The sequence below is a fragment of the Epinephelus lanceolatus genome, chromosome 2, assembly GCF_041903045.1.
Source record: "Epinephelus lanceolatus isolate andai-2023 chromosome 2, ASM4190304v1, whole genome shotgun sequence".
Lineage (NCBI taxonomy): Eukaryota > Metazoa > Chordata > Actinopteri > Perciformes > Serranidae > Epinephelus > Epinephelus lanceolatus.
The window spans coordinates 3,581,976-3,603,353 of NC_135735.1; positions in this window are offsets into that span (position 1 = coordinate 3,581,976).

Here is a 21,378-nt window from a genome sequence, read left to right on the forward strand (position 1 = left end):
CTCGTTAGGGCAACAAGTTTAACTTAGGTGTGTCAGTACAATGGACAACCAACAAAGGACGGCAGAGGAGATACCTGCACACCAATGTAAATGGGCTGGACAGCCACAAAAAGGTTCACAGGCTGAGATCAATGCAAAAAAAGAGTTTATTTAGGACATCCATACATGAAAAGAAGGTGCTCAAAGTGCAAAAATAAATAAAACAAAGTGAGTAAAAACAGCAGCAAATGTTCCAGTCCTTGACGATCATCAGTGCGACTGACATGTGAGCTTCACAGCGCAGATACAGACACAGACAGATTCCTACCAGGTGTGATGAATCAATCAGCTGGTGCCACTAATTAGATGAGATCAGCTTTGAAGAGCAGAAGCCTGACACACAGAGTACTACACTATTCACAACATCCTCAAACACCAGTGTGTGATAGCAGACATATACAGATGTACAACAAAAAACACAACTATACACAGAATGATTACAGAAAATAAATAAAAAAAAGAAAGTACAAAATATGACAAAGCATATCCAAAGGGCCATGCTGAAACATGCACATGTCTATAAAAAGCCAACTGCACTGTCCTCTCTTCAGCAGCCTGCTGAGGATAAAGAAGGCCTATAATCAAAGTTTTAACCCTTTCTCTTCAAAACTATAGTGACCATTTAAATTTGGATCGCTGATACCTGTCAACCATCATGTGCTGAAGATGATCCCACTGGCTGTTTTTGAAATGTTGAAACATTATTCAAATAAGAACAAACAAAACAGTCTGACATATTGAATATGTTTAGCCTGGCTTTGAATGCACCTTCCCACAACCCCAAAGACGTCTTCTTTACAAGCTGTTGTATTGAACTGTAGTTGACCTACATGAGGACGCTTAATCAAGGTCACCTGGATATAATGCTGACCAGCTCATATGTGTATACGAGGTACAGTTATCAAAGACTCATTGATCATTGGCCGTTTATCAATGCCAGTGTCTGAGCCTTTCGTCCATCTTAAAACCAGCCAGACCTGACCTTTTTCTTTTCCTCCACCTCCTCCACAGCCCAGGCGAGGACAGGCCTCTCATGCGTTCCATTCATCAGTGCTCACTACAGTAGTGTGCGTGGGCTCAAGTTGTTTAAAGAGATAATGGTGAACAACTCACACTCCCCTTAACCAAACATCCAGCCCGGAAAAGATGCTCCATTGTTCAACAAGGAGAGCCGTGCATTCATTGGAGGATATCTAGCACATGTCAAAGAATCCCCAAACTTACATTTAACTAACTGACATGTCTGAGATCCACAGTGCAGCCGTGCACGTGGACCAGACGGCTCTGGAGTCATAAAATAAACCATGTCAATCAGTTTGTATTTCTTTTTAAAGTATTTCTGTCCCCTCTTGACTCATTCCACCACAGGGTCACTGGTGCAAAGGCTCCATATCTGCACTGTGTTGTATTGATAAGTGCAGCAGCTTTTCAAAGCATTTCCGTAGCAAGTCAACAGCTCTATCTTTCTGGGTTTCCTCTGTTTGGACAAGGTCAGGTGACAGGCTCCGCCAGATATTTGTGAATGAGCGAGCCCAAGCACTGAGGGCATCTGTGTGTGTGTGTGGCTGTGCGTACAGACACGAGCGTGGTGCACCGTCCATTCATACATTCCTTCCCCCCGCAGTAACCTGAGCCTGAGCAGGGGGAGGGGTGTGGAGCAGAGGGTGGAGTCTCATTGACTTCTTCTGTGGAAAATACAAATCTGGTTAATTTACCTAATTTATCTGATGAATTCTGCTTCTCCCCTGTGAAACAGCTGATAGTCTCACCCTTTAAGATATTCAGATAAATTTGAGAGGGGAAAATGACTCAGCATGACTGACTAACATTATAAACCTGTGACATGGTGACTCACATAGACAGTGCTTCATATTAAGGGGAACACACGTCAGAGACGTTGGAAACCACTGATCTTAGGTTTAGGTTGTTTTATTTGTACAATAATAAAAATACAAGATATACACTGACGAAGTAATTTCAGAGCTGCTGAGGAAGGAAGCTTAAACGGCTGATTTAAAGTCCTCCCCTATTCACACAACAGGAAAAAAGTGACATAACTAAAGAATATAAGCAACAAACAAACAAACAAACAAACATGGAACACATAACGCAAAAAATCTATATATACACCAGAAAACCAAAAGTCATAAAGTAAACAAAGAGCAAAAAGAAAAAACAAACAAAAGAAATACAAAGCTAACAATATAGCCACAAGTGGCAATCACAGCGCTCAAGCTAGCATGGAGCTTTAAATGTTGAAAGCTGGGTAGGATCAAGACCTTTGACATTTTAGGACACCTGCATTAAAGATAAGCAACAGATTTTATGACAATCAGACAGATGCTTATTCATTTATGTCCAAATCTCTACTGGGCCATGCTCTTCTGTGGACTGACCCGCTTTCCTATTGGTCAACTGCAGAAACATTTTGGGGACATGCTTTAGTGACTAAGTTAAAGAGATAGTGCACCCAAAAATGAAAATTCAGCCATTATCTACTCACCCATATGCCGAGGGAGGCTCAGGTGAAGTTTTAGAGTCCTCACAACACTTGCGGAGATCCAAGGGGAGAGGAGGTAGCAACACACGTAAGTGCAGTGTCCAGAGAGGCAGCCAGAGCTACAGGCTACAATGAGGCTAAAAACAGAGTTCAAATGACGTTTTTCCAAGCAACTTTTCATGTCGGGGCTTCAGGACACTTGGATCACTACGGACGAGCAGTATGGAGATATTTTGTGGTTTCAATTATGTGTTTTTGGACGTTTGAATCTGGGGCGCCGTCAGCCTCCATTAGGTGGAGTTGTGTTGCTACCTCCTCTCCCCTTGGATCTCCGCAAGTGTTGTGAGGACTCTAAAACTTCACTTGAGCCTCCCTCGGCATATGGGTGAGTAGATAATGGCTGAATTTTCATTTTTGGGTGCACTATCCCTTTAAAAACCTCCACCGAATTTGATGATCTTTAAACAAATCCTCACTGATTTCTGGCCAATTTTTGTGAAAGACAAATGCACTTGTTTGGAACTTGTGGCGCCCCCTATTGACTGATTTAAAAACAATTTAAAACATAAGGTTCATCATCATTATTTAACATACTCTGCAGGTTTTGTAATGATTGAACAATCAGTTTCTGATTTATAAAATGATTTGTGTCATCCCATGTCTAGCTTTAGCACGTGTTGTACCCATTCGTTGTCACTTAAAATGAAACCCTCAGGAAATGTTCCTGGTACCTCTCACAACATTACTTGCAAGTTTTGTGACGACTGGCCCAAAATATGTGGAGTTAAGTGCTGAGCCACACCCCCTTTAAAGTTCATTGGTCAATATCTTCACAAAGCAATGAGATATCAATAACAGTTAAAGTGTTGGTGATAAAATTCTGAAAAAAAAAATCACATCATTCTGCTGATTTCAGGTATATTGTCAAATATTTTGGTGACATTTGGTTAAAAATAAGGTGACAGAAAATGTATTGCTTACAGTACAAATTACAACAAGATATTGAATATGTCTGCGAGCTAATCGTGAAACCGATCTGAACGACATTTAAAACATGTGACATCTAGTATCCAAAGAATGTCCATCTCCATTCTGGTTGTATTTGAATATAGACTTTTGGAGATATCGATGGTAATTAATTTCGCATATTCTTAAAGATATAGAGTGACGGACTTCTGAACTGACTATAGGTTGCAGTGCAGAAAAGTTTTGTCACAATTCAGTGGATGTGCTGAAAAAAAAATCAGCTCTGTAGGACACTGGTGATTTATTAAGATAAGAAGATAAGTATGGAATGTAAAAAGTCTGGAAATTTAGATTTTTGTAATAAGCCACGCCCCTTTAGGCAATCCTTTACAAATTTTGTGCATCAGCTGAGACATGACCCCAGATGATGCAAAGCAAATTTCGGAAAAATCTCTGTAGCTGATTATGAGATATAAACTTTTCTTTCTTTCTTTTTTTTTGGTAACACCCCCTAGTGTCCAATTTCAATAAAACTTTTATGGCATGATTCAGATACTTATGAGGACATTTTTACAAGTTTTGTGATGATTGGCTCAACAGTTTAGGAGTAAAAGTCTTAAGTAAGTAAAGCCTTATGTGCTAAGCCACACCCCCTCTAAAGTCCATTGGTCAATATCATCAAAACACAATGAGATATCAACAAGCTTTTGATAAGGTTTGATGAGCTTTATCTAACGATGATCCACAGAAAATATGGTGCAAATTGGACCTACAGCTCAGGAGAAGGTGTCAAAAATGTGTTTTTCAAAAAAATCAAAATGGCAGAAAATCTAGTCAGGCGGACCTGAATGGTTCCAAGGCTTTTTGTAAAGCACACTTAGCTGCACTTGTGTGTCAAATTTCAAGTCGATCCGACATACGGTTCGAGGAGCATGGCCTTTCAAAAAAAAATTAAAAATTCAACCTTAATTATAGCGCCCCCATCTGGCTGACTGATATTATATTTCTTAAGCAGCATTTGCACACAACTTCCAATCATTGGTGAAAATGTCATGTCTCATTTCTTTACGATCTGGCTCCGTTGGTGACGAAGAGGATGTTCCTCTGTGTTTTGTTATGCTGATTGGCTGAAGGAGTTTGTCTTATGGAGTGAAACAGAATGTTGAGCTCACGTCATCAGGATGATCTAACCAGGCTAGTTCTCTGCCACAAACACTGATGGAAACGTTGTGAGGGGTCATTTGTTGGTCTTGAATCATCGTCTGCAGTTTGACAGACATCTCACCTATGTTTCATGATATGCACCATCCTCTCCACCTCCCACTGACAAAATTAACTTATATCCTATGTCACTTTAAAAACCTTGATTTGCTACATATAAAGTATACAGATGTGACGTATCTGTGGTTTGTAGAAACGTACAACGCTAACGCTTTTTATAGTGACTGGACTGTTTCCAGTTGGCTTTGTTCAGCCTCTTACCCATAGATTTATTCATATTGATCATTATTAACTGTGCTGCATTCTCTCTTTCAGTCCAAGTCAAGATTTGAAATTAGTAAATCCATCTTGTTTTATTTCTGCAGTGAATCACAGGACTAAAAGTTGCAACACATGACGTTCCTCTCCAACAACGTCACACTCTTTCGTGGATCAGAATGGGAATGCATGGATATTCTTTTCTTTCTACCACTGCTCCTTCTCTTGTGTTGTACTATGGAGACTGCTGGACAACACAGAACATAATGCTTCCACACACACACACACACACACACACACACACACAGCAGCAGCAGCAACGGCAGCAGCAGCAGCAGCAGCAGCAGCAGCACAGCCCCCAGTCTTTGGCTCCCCTCCCCTGTGTCTGGTTGCAGCCCTCCTCCGTCCTGTGACCTACAGGCATTTAACCTCTGACCCGCAGGGCCAATATTAACTCTTGTGTGATTGTTCCAGGGCAGCCGACTTCCCCTGGCCCAGGCCCTGAGAACATTCCTGGGCTCCGTCGCTAGGAGAGCCTTGCTGTCACACTGCTGACCTCCTCTATGGCCAGGGTTACCCTTGATCTTCTATACACACACACACACACACACACACACACACACACACATATCCATGCAGCAGTCCCCCCTCCTCCCCTCATGGGGGCTGCTGGTCTGTCTCGGAGCTGAAGGCCACCCAGTCCGCCTCCTAGCTGACACTGTGCGTTCACTCTCCTAACACAGAACACATGCACTGATCAATAGGTATTGGTTTTGGTGGCTGCATGGATGCTCAGAATGTTTACCACCAGTGAGTGTGTTTACATGCACGCTGGCATCCCAGTTTGGAGTCTTGGTGTTGTGTTGGAGACTGTTTCCCCTTCAATATGCGTTTCCTGTTACCTGAACCAAACTTGATCCCTAACCCCAACCACTGAGGGGAGTGCTACACATTCACAGGGGGGAAACACTGTTTGACAGGGGACACTGAGAAGAGTGTGTTGTGTTGGGAAACAAAAAGCGTACCGTATTGAAAAAAAATCAATATGGCTGAATATTTAGCTGATTATTACAATGTAAAAAAGTCAATGAGATTTCAGAACGAGACTTCTCCTTGAGGGAGACTTGGTTAAATACGAACAAACAGATCAGATCAGCAAAGGTTAATAAAAATCTTACATTTCTCTGAAGGTTCTTTTCTGTGATGTTGTCAGACACTTAAACTCTTAGCCTGTCTGTGGCAAAAACAAGCACTTTTAGTGGATGTACATTGATGGTGCATAACTGGCTGCAGGGATTACCCTGCAGCCAGTTTCACTTTCATCCCATCAGCCACTTAGACACAAAAACATGGGGAAATGGGGTCCAGATTCAAAAATACAGAAGTTTCTCTTTAATACAAACAGAGAATGCAGAAGCCTGATCAGGTGTTTGCAGTTTCTTTCCAGGTGCACCAGGTGGCATCCCCAGGTGTCTTGAAACCGGGACAATGTGTTTACATTTGTAATATATAACCAGGATATTGGAGCCAGGTTTTCTTTGCATTAGCTGACTTGACAAAACCTAAAAACCCAGTCAGAGATCGGGAACCATGACAGTGGTTATCAACTTGCTTTGTTGAGCAGGTTCCCATTAAGGTGCATTTATACATACTTCTGGTGAACGTGCCCGCAAATACCGTGTGTCTGCAAGTGTGGTGATGTCCTGACATATAGATTCAGCCCCAGTATCACTCTGAAGTCTTTGAATACCGGTGCTTGGTCAGTGACTTCCGGCGTCAGACGTTTTGTCACATCAGCAGGATACGTGGCCGGTTGCATTATTGTTTAACGGGGCCTGGTGGCATCAGGGGGAAATGTGGTGGGACAGCAACAAAAGTTAAGGGAGCAAAGGTCTCATTAGGACGGGTGGGAGGGGTGGTAGATGGGTCCAACAGCCACCACAAAACAGACAATGCATGAAACAAGCTGACGTTGACACGGCGTCCCAGAACATCAACAACCAACACACCCAGGGTACCTTGGACGTCATAAGTTGATGTGAAAAGTCCACGACCAAACGCCGATATGTGACGAGGTCAGAGTGAGAATGTGTTGGCAAGAGTGATAGTCACAAACGATCAGCTTGGTGGAAGCAACTGCAGAATATAGAAATCACTTTTCAGTACTGTGTAATAAACAAAACAACTTAAATTAAATTAAAGTAAAGTAAATTAAAGTCCTATATTGCAAACAGAATGGGCACTTTTATCTTGTGGCCATCTGCAATGATATGAATCAGTTTGAAGAAACATAATGGCTGATGCACAGATGTCAGTCATGGCTTTCTTTCCATCTGATAATGAGCAGCTTCAAGTGGAAGAATTATCTGTTTCCATCGCATTTTTTTGTACTTTCCTGAATAAAGTATTCAGGTACATCCCCAGTATCCATGCACCTTTAAGGACAAACCTCATCATGTTAGAAAGATAAACTGCAGCTGATGTTAAAGCTTTTCTATAGCCCTATTCGCACGGGATTAGTATTACCTGGGGACGTCTGGTAATTTGTAAATTACCCCCCCACATCTGTGTTTCTTGCGGTGCATTTGCACGGGATAAGCGAAGTCTGTATTTTACTCGAATTTACTGACATTACGGCCGGATATGATGTCAAAGCTGTGCACAATCTGATGGATCACAGAATATGGTGTGACACCTGCTCTGTCCAACATGCTGAACCCACAGTATCGCCAGGACAACTTAATTTGTGCTTTCCAAAACCCTTATACATCACTGTTAAGAGCTTATATTGTAACAACACTATTGTTAGGGTCTCGTTAGGTTTAGGCACAAAAACCACTTGGTTAGGTTTATGGAAAGCTTATGGTTTGTGTTAAAATGATCACTTTTAACATGGTATGTGTTAGTCGTCATGGCAACAGTAAATAAAATGTCAAAGCAGCAACGGGACTTCAGTGGGCAGTTGTTGTCGAGATAACGGGCCGTCAGGGCGTTTGTATTAAGCCTGTTGAAAGATAGAAAAATGTTCCTTACCGCATGCTGTCATCCATCTCAATATCTTCCGAAATTTCGCTCTTCTGATGGATCTGAGCTTGCTGTTTCTGTGAATGGGTCTCCATACTGTGTACCGAGATGATGAGACTCTGGCATTTGCACCTAAAATGCTGTCAAAACTGTCATTCATAATTTCCACCGCAGCCTCCATAATTCAACCGGCAAAGAGGTAGAAAAAAGGCGCGCAATAAAAACAACAACAACTAAAATACCTCCCAGTCACTGAGATGCAGATTCGCACGGGACTAGTATTATCATGGGATGTCTGTGTTTGGCGAAATATAGTAGGTAATTTGCGGTGGAATTTTTACTTTATAAATTACAGACATTCGCACAGGATTAAGATCACAGACATCCTCCGCAATTTTTACAAATTACCAGAGGTCCCCAGGTTATACTAATCCCGTGCGAATAGGGCTTATGAAGATGATTTTTAAAAAAATGTAAATGTTGTTAATCAGCATGTGTAATATCCCTCATTGTGCCAATAAGCTAACTGCACTTCCTGTTGTTTAGTTGTTGTTATCAACAATTAATGATCAAGAGAGTAGCACTATCACTCAGATGGGAAGAAGACAGACTTGGTTTACTGCTGTATGTGTGGGTGTCTGTGTGTCCACGCTGTCACAGTATTATTTTCCACTGGTTATTAAATCAAAGACAAATCTTGATGTGAAGATTAGACATTTAACATGTTTTTACTGAAGGCATTCAAAAATGTTTCTATGGTCTCTTTGTGTGAGACAACAAAAGCACGCTAACCGACGAGGTTTTCATTGCTCATTAGTCAAATTGTGTTGTCAGGCTGTGGATGTAGTAGATATTAATGATATGTGAACAGTGATCGGTTACTATGCGGCTGCTGAACACGCAGGTTAAAGGGGGATAACCAAGGACAAAGGTTAATGATATCAACAGACATTTCAATTTGAAAGTGAAAGGAGAACTTCAAAGTCACTTTACCACACAGATTGCATAACTCAGCCACACTCACCTTCACCTGCTGTCATGTGCACTGTTGTACTGTCAGTGTTAAAATGTAGTATGTCGATATGTTACAAAATAAAGTTGTGCCTCTTTTGATCCTAACAAACCAAACACGATTCAAAATAAAATGTGTGTGTCCTGGATGTCAACAAGATTTAAAACAACCATTAATATAAGCCGGATTCTTTATTCACAATTAATGAAATTGTCAATGAAATATAAGGCACAAAGTTTTGAAGCGGAAAAATATTCAAAGCAAACTTGAAGAGTTTTGAATGATTGAAAAGTGTACTGTGTGCAAAAATTCAGGCTGCTGTCACAAATTGTATGTTTTGCTACGAAAAGCAGTGCAACCAAAGTCATACATAGTCCATGTAGTTTGAAAGGCTGTGATCATGTGACCAATGTGCTGACGGCAGTAAACAAGGAGGTAGTCTCAAGCAGTCAAAAAGACTTTTGCCTGGGACTTTTCCTTGGAGTTGGGTGTTCGGATCCGTGTGAGCTTTGAGTCATTTGAGGTACGTCCTCTCTGTGTTTCTTTGCTTAAACTAGCCTCAGTAACTTTATGTTAAATACGTTACTGTATGTTTAGGATGTAACCTCATTTGTCGGGTGCAAACTCGTAGGATGTCATATGAACCATTCTACAAGAATATGTTTAAAAATTAAGAGTGTGTGACAAGAAACAAAACACCAGATGACAAAACTGGTGCTGTTCTTGAGGTTGATCTGACTTGTGTTATCTTGTTGTTTTAATGAATATTTGCCAGGTGGAATTGTTCACGTGTTGAAGGTGCTCAACAAAAAGTCTGTGACTGGTTGTACAAAAAACCTTAAGTTTTCCCTTTAAGTATGACACTTAAGGATTAGTTTATAGCTGAGGGACTTACACAGTTGCACAGAATCCCTTAAAAGGTTTCCTTTGCTAAGGAAAAACGTTAACACTATGGGCCCAAACGACGCATAGTGCGTCCAAATTCACACCTATTCTTCTCTATTGATTTTCTCCGCGACCGTGCGTCATAGCGAGAAGCCACACATATCACGTGAAACAGCGGAACTGTAGCTTTGCCGACACTTGTCAGTAGTCCAATGTTTTCACAGTGAAAATAAAATGATAAAGTTACACTAAAATGATGTATAACAGAGCTTTCATACAGCTCTGCACACACATTACTCTTGGATGGATTACTCATGAAAGCAGCATCGCACAGAAATGCCACGCATATCACATGAAAGCGCAGGGCCACACACATCATTGTGCTGTCATCCCAACACACTATAAATCCAGATCAATTGTCTACAAAATGAAAAGCTGACGAATTTCTTTACAACCCATTATACAGATCTTGTTATCAGTCACTTCATATAGTGAGGAATATCGTATCTTACCACGTCTTAGGCTTGCGTGTGTTTCTCCCTGTCTATCCACATTTGTAGTCCGGCTTTCAAGATGCAAATATCTCCATATTGTCCAGTTGACACTCGTCAAACTTTGTATGACAAGACCAGCCACTTCACCTTTGCGCACCCAGACAACTGTAGCCTAATTATGCATGCTGACAGGGCCGTAGTCACCATATACATTGAGGGGGACACGCCTGGCACAAACCACATGTTTTGGACAACTGTGAAGTGACAGAATGTCCCACCATCATGTTTCTTATATTGCCAGATTCCAGAGAGTCTCCCCTCTTCATATATGGCAGAATATGTCATTTTCCAACTTGCTATGCTGAGATACATGTAAAAATGTAAGAATTTAGTCACACAGATTTGTTTTTTTCATTGATATAAAAATGTATATAAAATACAGGCACATAGAAGGACATGAAATGATGGCAAATCTGGTTAGCCCAGATTGTCCTGAAAAAAACAAGACATAGCATGTGTATGTAGCCTTTATAATGACTGTGATATGAGCTTAAAAGTAAAGGCAGTAAAAATAGCCCAAAAAGGCCTAGGGCCCAACAAATGGACAGACCAAATACGCTGCCATCCCCAGAGCCATATTACAAACTATCTGATGTTAAGTTGCATTAAGAGTAATGTATGTGACATATTTTGACAAGGAACAAGAATGCTTTGATTAAAAACAGTATTTCTGGTTCTGCTGCATCGACTTTGTTCTGTTCATTGTGAGTCCAACAGTGTTGTAGACATGCTGTGAGTGGAGAGTTTGGGCTCGAGCACAGGAACAGAGAACAGGTGTGATTTTATCAAAGAGGAAGTTTATTACAAACACATGAATGGTGGATATGAGATACTGGGTTCAGGGGATTTCTGTGGTTGGAATGATGATGAATGATAATGAATGGAGACGAGCACAACAGGTAAGTTTTGTTGGACAGCAGCAGGAGGAAAAGGTAAGCTGGCGGACAAGGTGGTGGTGATCCGGGAGAATAGACTGAGTGACAGGCACAAAACACAGCAGGAGAAGCTTGCTACCACAACTGCTGACACAATGATCTGACGAAGGCAGGAAGAAGAGTCAGAGAAGATATACTGGAGCACTGATGACTAATGGCTGGCAGGTGAGTAGGCAGAGGAAGGTAATGAGTGGATTGTAGACAGGTGTGTGTGGTGAGGAGAACCGGGGATCAGGACAGCCAGGAGAACCACGCCCACGATGAACACACAGACAGAGAGGAAGAGACAGGGAGAAGCTGGAGACACATGGGAGGGGTGAATACATGAAACACAGAGGAAACCGAGGACATACGGCAGTGACAAGAAGTGCAATGACAAGTCTGTGTAATGCTTTTTAAATGCTCTAACATATATGTATCAGTGATATATGTATCAGAATATGTTACGGTTTTAATGAATCATTGATCATGATTGATGTATTGCTTTAATGATCAGCAATCCAATATCATCCATGCAAAGTGAAAACATTGATCCATATCATCATTTTTAGTGTATGCCTTTATTTTGAAATTCTAGTTCACCATCAAACAGCAGAGGAGAAGATACCAGCCAAGAAAAAAGGATGATCAGGATAATCTTATTTACTCAGGTCCATGACACTTTTTTTTAATAAACAAGCAGCATTTTTTAAACGAACCTAAAATTCAAAGTTCCCAGTGTGAAATAGTTTCTTTTCATCAGGTCGTTGGGCCACGTGGCACCCTGACGCAGGCCAGATTTGGCCCATGGGCCGTAAGTTGAGTATCACTGGTCCACTGTGCAGGATTTAAGGACATCGAGTGATGCTGCAGACTGCAACCAGCTGTGACCGTGTGCCAAACATGTAGGAGAACTACGGCGGCAAACGTAAAAACATTAATGGCTCTATCCAGAGCCAGTGTTTGGTTTGTCTGCTCTGGGCTACAGTAGAAACAACATGAAGAATCCGTGGAAGACATGTTTATATAAACCACTCATTTTGATGCCTGGTTCAGAGCAAAGATTCACAACGAGATGAGTTGAAACAGGCAACTACTTGCAACCCACCCTCCGACACCAGCACAATGTGAGGACGGAAACAGAAGGCTCGGTGTGGATGGAGCACCTGCAGCAAGTGGTCATTTTGACTTGACAGACGGACGGACGTCACTACAAGCCAGGTGACGAGCTTTTCATTCTAAAACAAGCCCCAGGTGATTTGACACCATCAGCCGGCTTGAGTCCAGCTCAGACCAGCGCTGCTACTTTTCTCTGCAACAGTTTGTCTCATCGCAAGTCATTGGTCTGAACTGGGCTTAAAGGGAAATTTCGGTTTATTTCAACCTGTCTCCTATCGTCCTAAATTTGTTTCAAGTGACTAGTGACATAAAAATAATAATAGCATGGTAGCCACTGACGAAGAGCTTTGTGAAATTGAAGAACGGAGGAGGAGAGAGAGAGAGAGGTGCAACAGGTAGAGGACGAGAGAGGAGGAATGGCTGCTGCAAGGCTGCGTAGCTCTGGAGATTGGTGGTGTACCTGTGAATGCTGTGCCCCAGTGCCCACAGAAGAGGAATGCCTCTGTTGCAAGGAATGGGAACGGTTGCAGCCTTATTTTCAAGGTCTGGATGTGACCGAGGACGAGACACCTCCACCTGGAGTAGTATGCAGCTGGGCTTTATCTAGAGCTCGCCAGATATATTTCGGCCGCGCTTTGGAAAGCAGAGCTAGATGGTAAACAAACATGGCAGCACACCGGTAAGGTAAGACAACACGTTTACATGTCGTTTTCTATATGTTCTCTGACATTTATCCTAACGATATGAGGCGGTCTTTGTGGAAAAAAAGTTTAGTGGACTAACTTTGCACTTGAAGGTTGCCCGTTCACTTACGTTTTAACAGGTCTGACGCTACTATGTGCCCCGGCTGTATCTAGGCTAACGGCTAACATGCTAACTATTATTTTTATGTCACTAGTCACTTGAAACAAATTTAGGACGATAGGAGACAGGTTGAAATAAACCAAAATTTCCCTTTAAGGCAACAAAAAAAAGACAATGATTTTTAGTTTGAGGTGATTATACACTAATGGAAACATAGTTATGAATATTATTATGCTTAAAGATCCAATTTGGAAAAAATGGTATATGTTTAAACATGAGCTATGATATAATTGGTCAGTGCTAATTACTGTGTTGAGGAATTATAGGTAACAGTTGTTTAAATGTGTTTTAATGATTTAATTGTTTCCACTTTGACAATGACTAAATGACAACTTTCAAATCGTTTGCACTTCTGTTTTACCTCCTTGTGCAAACACTGATCATTACTTGAGGTCTGTTCTCCACATCATGTAATGTAAGTTTCAGTTGAGGCATGTGGGATGTGTTTGCTTCCATTGTTTGCTCTGCTGCCTCCAGTCACCTGTTGGTTTTTCCCCAACACAGCGCAGATGTTGACTGATTACAAGGGAAGTTGATCGCCTTAGTACAACGGCAGCCGCCCATTCATCACCTATCACCCATCACTGACAGAGGAAGTTTGCTCAGGGAGACGGCTGCATCCTCATATCATGGTTAATAGGAGCTGATACACTGTGGGGTGTTACATAACACCTGGCCATGAAGAATAAAGACAAGGGGGACCAATATTCTGATGCTCCGCTGTTCAAACAAAGAACCAGCGTCACTGGATGTTCCGCTGTAAAGCATCTAACCTGCCAGAAATATAACTGAAAAACTTTTCTCCAACTTTACTGAGAAAACTTAAATAATTCAGTGCATAAAGTATCCAGGCTGTTCTCACAAATTTCTCATATGTTTTCCTCTCTGATGAAGCTCATAGTTAGGGCTGGCTCAAGCTTGAACCAGCCCCTAGTCAGGCTGCAATAGGTCACGACTGCCAGTGGACTTTGCCTCTCCTCCTTTTTCTTTCCATCTGTACACATTTACATCCTTATTGTTATTGTTGTTGCCGTGCATCTCTCTAAACCCAACCATCTGAGGCAGGTAACCGCCCACCTGCACCTTGGCTCTATTCAAGGTTTCTGCCTGTTAGAAGGAAGTTTCTCCTCTTCACCAAGTGCTTGCTCATAAGTCAGTTGTTGGCTCTCTGTAAATTAAAGAGTACGGTGCCCAACCTGCTCTATATGAAGAATGTCCTGAGATACATTGGGGCTATATTCATAAAATTGTTTGTGTGTGTGTGTGTGTGTGTGTGTGTGTGTGTGTGCAGATGCTACAATGGAGGTCTGGTTGCCAGTCAAGTCAGCGGACAAAGGCAGCAGCAGGACAGACTCTGGGGAACAATGGACATGAGTCTGGTCGACAAGGACTCACACACACACACACACACACACGCTCACAAGAAATTAAAAAAATGGGCAGTGATACATGATGAGGTCTGGGGCTGGGTCTGAAATATTTGATCACAAACTGTATTTAAAGTCCACACTGTGTGCATCAGTAAAACGTTACATTACAATTTAACAGTACAGAAGTTTGGATTCTAGGTAACTTAGACTGAATGCCAAAAACACATCAACTAGCACTGAAGTGGTGCACAGCACAATAATGACATTTTTCTGCAGCCGGGAGGCGTCTTCAGTGTTTCAGATGGAAAGAAAATCTTTGCAACATCACAGAAGTAAAAGGACTCTGTTTGCTGATCGGCTGTGGATATTCCTTCTGGGACAGCTTCCCGCCATAAGTTCAACTATCCCCAACTTATAGATTGGCCACACTGCGCCGCAGAATCAAACGGGCGCAGCTTAGAGCAGCTACTGCAGCTTTGTTGGTTTATTTTTACACGCCCAGGTGGCCGAATGCTAACAGGAGTACAGGAATAAAACTTTGTATCATCACATCACCACATACATGTAACTGGCAAGCCAAGTCGCCAGAAAAAAAGGTTTCTACAAACCATGACTGTGTAACATTTGCAGGTTTCATACATATCATGTCAACGTTTCTAAAGTGACGTAGTATATGAGCTGACTTTCAGGAGGTGGAGGAGATGGTGAAAAGCGTGACACCTGGGCGGGATGCCAAGCTGCAGACAACGGTTCAGGACTAACAAATGACAGCAAGTCATTGCTGTTTTATCAGCAGCTCTTTAGGCACCAAACATGAGTCCTTTGAAACGACTCGTCACTGTGTTTCCAGTAGCATTTTAGGCAAGAAAAATGGTTGTTATTTTACAGAGACATTGCTGCTTTTCCCGTTGGGATTGTGCCCCAAAATATGATTTTTTCCTAACCATGACCAAGTGGTTTGCGCCTAAACCTAATTACAGAGTTGTTGAAATATAAAGCGTCAACGTATCCTCTACATAATAACATGCAAATGTAACGTATCCATGGTTTGCAGAAACGTACACTACTAGCATTTTTTCTGGTGACTGGGTTGTAATCAATACTGAACATCATAGAGTGGATACACTATGTTTGCACATGAGCATGATGCTGATCCGCTGACCACATGGCTGACGGCTCTGATGATACCAGACTGTGATGATGTTTATGGCTGGTTTCACACACTGTTTCCCCTTCAGCCAGCTAATTGAGCTGCATCCCATTTGGTGTGTGTGAGTGAGCAGCATGAAGCTGAAGCATGACTCGCTTATGAATATGTGCACACTTACAACGTTCAGCCTGCCTGCCACCTGCCGGCTGTGAGCCTGCTGCTCTGACGACACCCTCACCTCAAAACTAAGCTTCTCCTTGTTCTGACTTGTACCATAAAAATAACTGCAAAACAGCCCCCTGAGGAAGTTAGGACTCAAACAAATATTCAAAAGAAGTCTCCCTCTCTTAAACACACACAAGCGCACACATTTTTGCCCCCTTGTTGCAGACCGCCCAAAATCTTCTTGACCATTCCCCCAATTAACCCTTTGACATTGTGTGTGTACAAAAAGAGTATGTATGTGTGTCCTCAATCTGTCCATCAGGTGCTTTTAGAAGCATATGCCCAGTGGTGTGTGTGTGTGTGTTGTGGGGGTACAAAGATGAATGGGGCAGGATACCTTGTGAATTTTAGGAAGGGTTTATGCTCATTAGGTTGGGTCCATGCTGCTGCTGGTTAAATAGTTTGGGATGTAATTAAAAGACTCAAATAATGAACAGTCTTTTCACAACTGAACGCTGCAGCTGCATTATTACCTACAACCAAATGCAAGCTCGTGTATATTGATGCAGAGATGTTTTACCATGTTATTTCACTAGGTTTTTCTCCCTTTGTTTGTAGCTTTCTTACTACTTGTTTTAGCTAATCATGCTTTATGCTGTTATTTTAAAGACATGTTATGATGCTCAGAAATGGCAGTATTCAGCAGGTAAGTAGTACTTTACCTGTCAGGACATCTTTTATCAACTAAAGTTTGTATGTGATTTGAAACAGTTGAGGTTTTGTCAGTCCCTTTGGTGATTTCGTTGGCTTTTTTCAGGATTATTGCAGCATAAAATGCCTGATTTGGCGGCAGCTTTTCTAAAAAATTGTGATGAAAGTTGTGATGAAATTGCGTGAGACAGTGAAAATTTGCTTTGTTTTATTTAATTCATTAAAAAACAAAGGTAACTTGTTCCAGGGGGAGTAACACTTAACTCTGGCCTGAGTATTTTCAAAAAGGCTCAGGATTACATGTTCTGGAAGACAGCTTCAACATGTTTCAACATTTTATTTGACAATATTTTTCCTAAATTATTTTCTTTAACATACACACACAAGGTGGATTTAAGACACAAAATAATAATTTCCTTTTAAATGAATCAAATTTGAATATACCTGTCAGTGGCAGCTAGATGTTCACATTTTCTTAATCTAACTTACCTTCATTCTTTCAGCGCTTGCAGCAGCAACAGCCTCTGTCACAGTGTCTGGTCTGTGGTCCACTAGTTTCAGCCATTCTCCGAATATGTTTTTCAGTAGAAAAGTGTTTGTCAAACGATGATTTTCGTTTGTGTTCCACAGTAAAACTGCAGGGGGGTGCAGAACAGTTTACGTCCGCTTTCGTGAAGAACATCAGGAAATTGTTTTGCAGGGTCTTTAGCAGTAATTTTGTTGGTAAATGTGAGAAATCAGAATCGCACCTGTCTGCATCTTTATACCATAAACTAGGAAGTGAATTTGGTAATGTACGTCCATTACGTTTGTGCGGGGGACTGCTATGATTGGTGGAACTCACACGAGGCAGGTCAAAGTTGCGGAAAGGTTGTGGTGATTGAACAAAATTGCACGGTCATGCAGAATTCACGGAGATTGGTTGAATTTGTGTTAACTGTTGCAACATCGCAAATTCCTGGAGGGACTGTTTTGTGTCTGTATATGGACAAATATGTGGATATGAATGGATAAAGGAGATTGTCAGTTACAGGAATATAAACAGCAATGATGACAGGCAACTTTATGCCTTAGTACTGTTCACAAATATATTGTTTAAAAATGGGGGGAATCAAATGAACTCCTTATACTTTATTAGCTTTGAGCTACGTGAGTCTCACCATTACACCTGAAACAAAAGTCGGTACGTCTGCTCCATGTAAAGTAAAGTAACCATGGATGAAGAGATAATCATTACTGGATTACTTTTGATGCTCGAAAAAAGTCTAAATCTGATGATGATGAATCAGAATCTGGAGTTATGAGGAACACCTTTTTACATGATTTCTAAATGGACTGATGAACAACTTTGCTTCTTTTTTATTTGACTAAAAAAAGTCTGTGCAATTTGTTGAAGCAAAACTCAACAATCAGGCTTCATGGGCTCAGTGTTCTTGACACAAACTGGTTCGACATGTTGTCCGACCAAGTCTAAAAACAAAAGTGTTAATAGGTGGTCTACAGGCTACAGTGGAAGAGGAGGTGAAGATCTGCCCTCAGATGATCTGACCTCAGCATACTGAGGTGCTTAACCTGCACAGGCCAGACTGAACTCTGGGCAAAGACAACAGATGAAGAATTAATTTCATACTGTCAACTTTCCAAGATCACACCTAACTCAGGAAGCCACTGCTAAATACACGCAGCTTCATGTTTAATGAGCAGTAGCGTTGGTACAGCTGTGAAGAGTGTATAGAAAGCATTCCGTGTGTGTGTGTGTGTGTGTGTGTGTGTGTGTGTGTGTGTGTGTTGGATGTTGCTAATGAGTTGAGAAGCAGGTCAGCTCAGCCAGAAGATAGAGGCATCCTGGTGAGGAATGGTCACTACTTCGTGATGGCCACGCTTCAGGACACAAACACACACACACAAGGAAATTGATCAAGTGTATGCAATGAGGTCAGGGAGGTGTGTGGGAAGAGGAGGATGGCGTGAGAACACAAGGCGACGAAGGGGGAAAAAAATCCCTCTTACTTTTTTCCTTGGATCCATATTGTTCTGCAGTGGTGGCCACAGGCTGGACACATGCTGGCCATTTGGACAACAGGTGGTCGGGCATGTTCTGCTGAGGTCAACAGACACAGTGGAGAATAAAAGCATCGCCACTGTGATGAACAAAGGATGAAAAATTGGATTTAATTTTTGAGCAAGCTGAGCAGAAGTTCATGACATATTCAAAGACTCAGTGACTGCCCCAGATTTTTTTATTTTCATCCCTTAAAGTCACGATGACAAAGAATGGATACCAACAGCACATCTTTCTTCCTGCTCAGTCTTTGCACTTTGTTATTAATGTGCTGTTTAAATGTTCTGAGCAACAAGATACTGAAGAATAACCATTGGAGAAGCATGTTGATGCACCTTTAGCCTTGGCTGGCAGAGGTCTGGACTTTAGTCCGATTTAATGAGCTGGTTATCATTCTGAACTCGCCGCTTGGTTAGTGACTTTGGCATCAGACACCAACGCCAAAAGCCACCTTTTGAAGCGGTATGAGCTGGTGGCGCCACCACTGGACAGGGTCAGTTTGAAAGGCTGCCAGTAAAAACGTTGAAGAAGGAGCTGGAAGTCCCTAAAGGAAGGGTGTGAGGAGTGATGGATGGGTCCAACAAACACCTGACTTTAACCCAAGAGGCCAGTGTGCACTTCCCGTATAAATGTTGAGCCAAACCATGATGCTTTTTTTTTTAAACCTAACCATGTGTTTAGTTAGAAAAGACACAATGCATTTAACAGGCGTAAATTGACACGGTGTGCCGAAACATTGACAACAAACACAAGAGGATGTCTTGCATGTAATGTGTAGACGTCGATGTCACTGACAAAGCAACGATATTTGAAGAGTTGGGATGAGAACGCATTGATATAATGGGTCCATGTCATTGGTCCGATAGCCCATTGGTCCGACATCCCATTAGTCCGATGGTCGGCGGTGCTGAACGGCTCCTGTATTTCTACCTTGATGGTGCGCCGCGACCGGCTCTGGGTCAGCTGGGAAAGGCTTGAGGCGGAGCAGGCTCACAGCTTATGTGTTTGTCACTTTCTTTTTCATTTTAACCCACACCATGATCTTTTCCTGACCCTAACCAAGTGGTTTTTGTGCCTAAGCCTAACCAGACCTTAACCACAGGGCGTCATGATGATTTCGGAACGGACTTCGGAACAATGGGTTTAATATGGTCGGAACAATGGGATGTCGGACCAATGGGCAGTTCCCGATATAATCAGCTCTCGCTCCTTCATTCAGTGCCGTTGCTGCACTACATTACTGCATGACAACAAAATAAACAGCAGGAAAGGGAGCCATTTTGAATCTATTTCATCCACAAAAGCAACATGCAACATTCGAGAGAGAGAAATTTAGTCTTGCTCAGTAACTTTAGCTGCCAGGCCGTCTGATTCAATTGCTAGTTGTTCACTCGCCATAGTAGGCAGCGTGAGCATGGCCTACGCTAACAGGAAGTGGAAAAAGTTGGGGATTCATGTACATTTGGACATTCGTCAGGCTAACCCGGTACATACTGGACATTTGTTCAAGGAGATTTGCTTATTCATTTTCACCCATCACTTCTCTGGGGCTCCAGAGGGTCATGTTCAACCCTGATCAGTAAGTTTCAGATCAGATTGAAGTAACTGCCAAACGACAGGTACCCTTGGCAGTGATTACTACACTGCTGCCTTTTTCTGTATTCGAAGAAGCTGCAGTAACGTGGTAGAATTTATTCCATATTCTGTTAACATCTCGCCTGCAGCTGATGCAAAAAGTTGCAGCGAGACTTCTCAAAGGTACCTGAAGAAGAGACAGCATTACACTGGTGCTAGCATTCCTGCAGTGGCTTCCTGTCAAACACAGGATTGATTTCAACGTTCCTTTATTTGTTTTGGTGCCATTGTACATCCCAGAATTTCTCTGCCCCTACTCCATCTCTTCTTAGATCCTGCATTTTAAATGTCCCACAATCAAGGCTAGTGGCTATGGGGGACAATGACTTTGTGGTGGCTGCTCCAAAGCTTTGGAACAGCCTGCTTTCAGTGAAATGCCCCCTGCCATCAACACTTTCAAGACAAATCTTAAGATGTATGTTTTTAGTGACTTTTGGTTGCTTTTAGTGGTTTAATTGTTTTTCTACTACTATTTATTGTTGTCATTATGCCTTTTTACATTTTTAATACTGGTTGTGCGCCATTCATTTGTACAACACTTTGGTCAGCGCTTGTTTTTAACCGTGCAACATAATTAAACTTGATTTGATTTGATCTTTTCGTCTTTTGTATTATTCCTGTTTCACATATGGACCAGGTGCTCCTCCAGGAAATGAAGCAAAGTTTACACACAGCCATCAGCCAGTGTATCAGATCATATCCTATTCAATTACAAATGCACGGAGTGGTCCACCTCTCAAAAGCCTGCTTGCCAGCCATCCTGTCTGTCTGCTGAGGGGTCTTTGACCCCCTCGAGCCGAGGCTTTGACAACGTGACAAGGCAGCAGGCAGCAAGCCGCAGGCCACTGGGCTGATGGGCCACGATATTGTGTAGAGGGCAACTGTCCATTCTGGACTATTGTCTGGATGAGCGCTACTGTCTCTGAGAC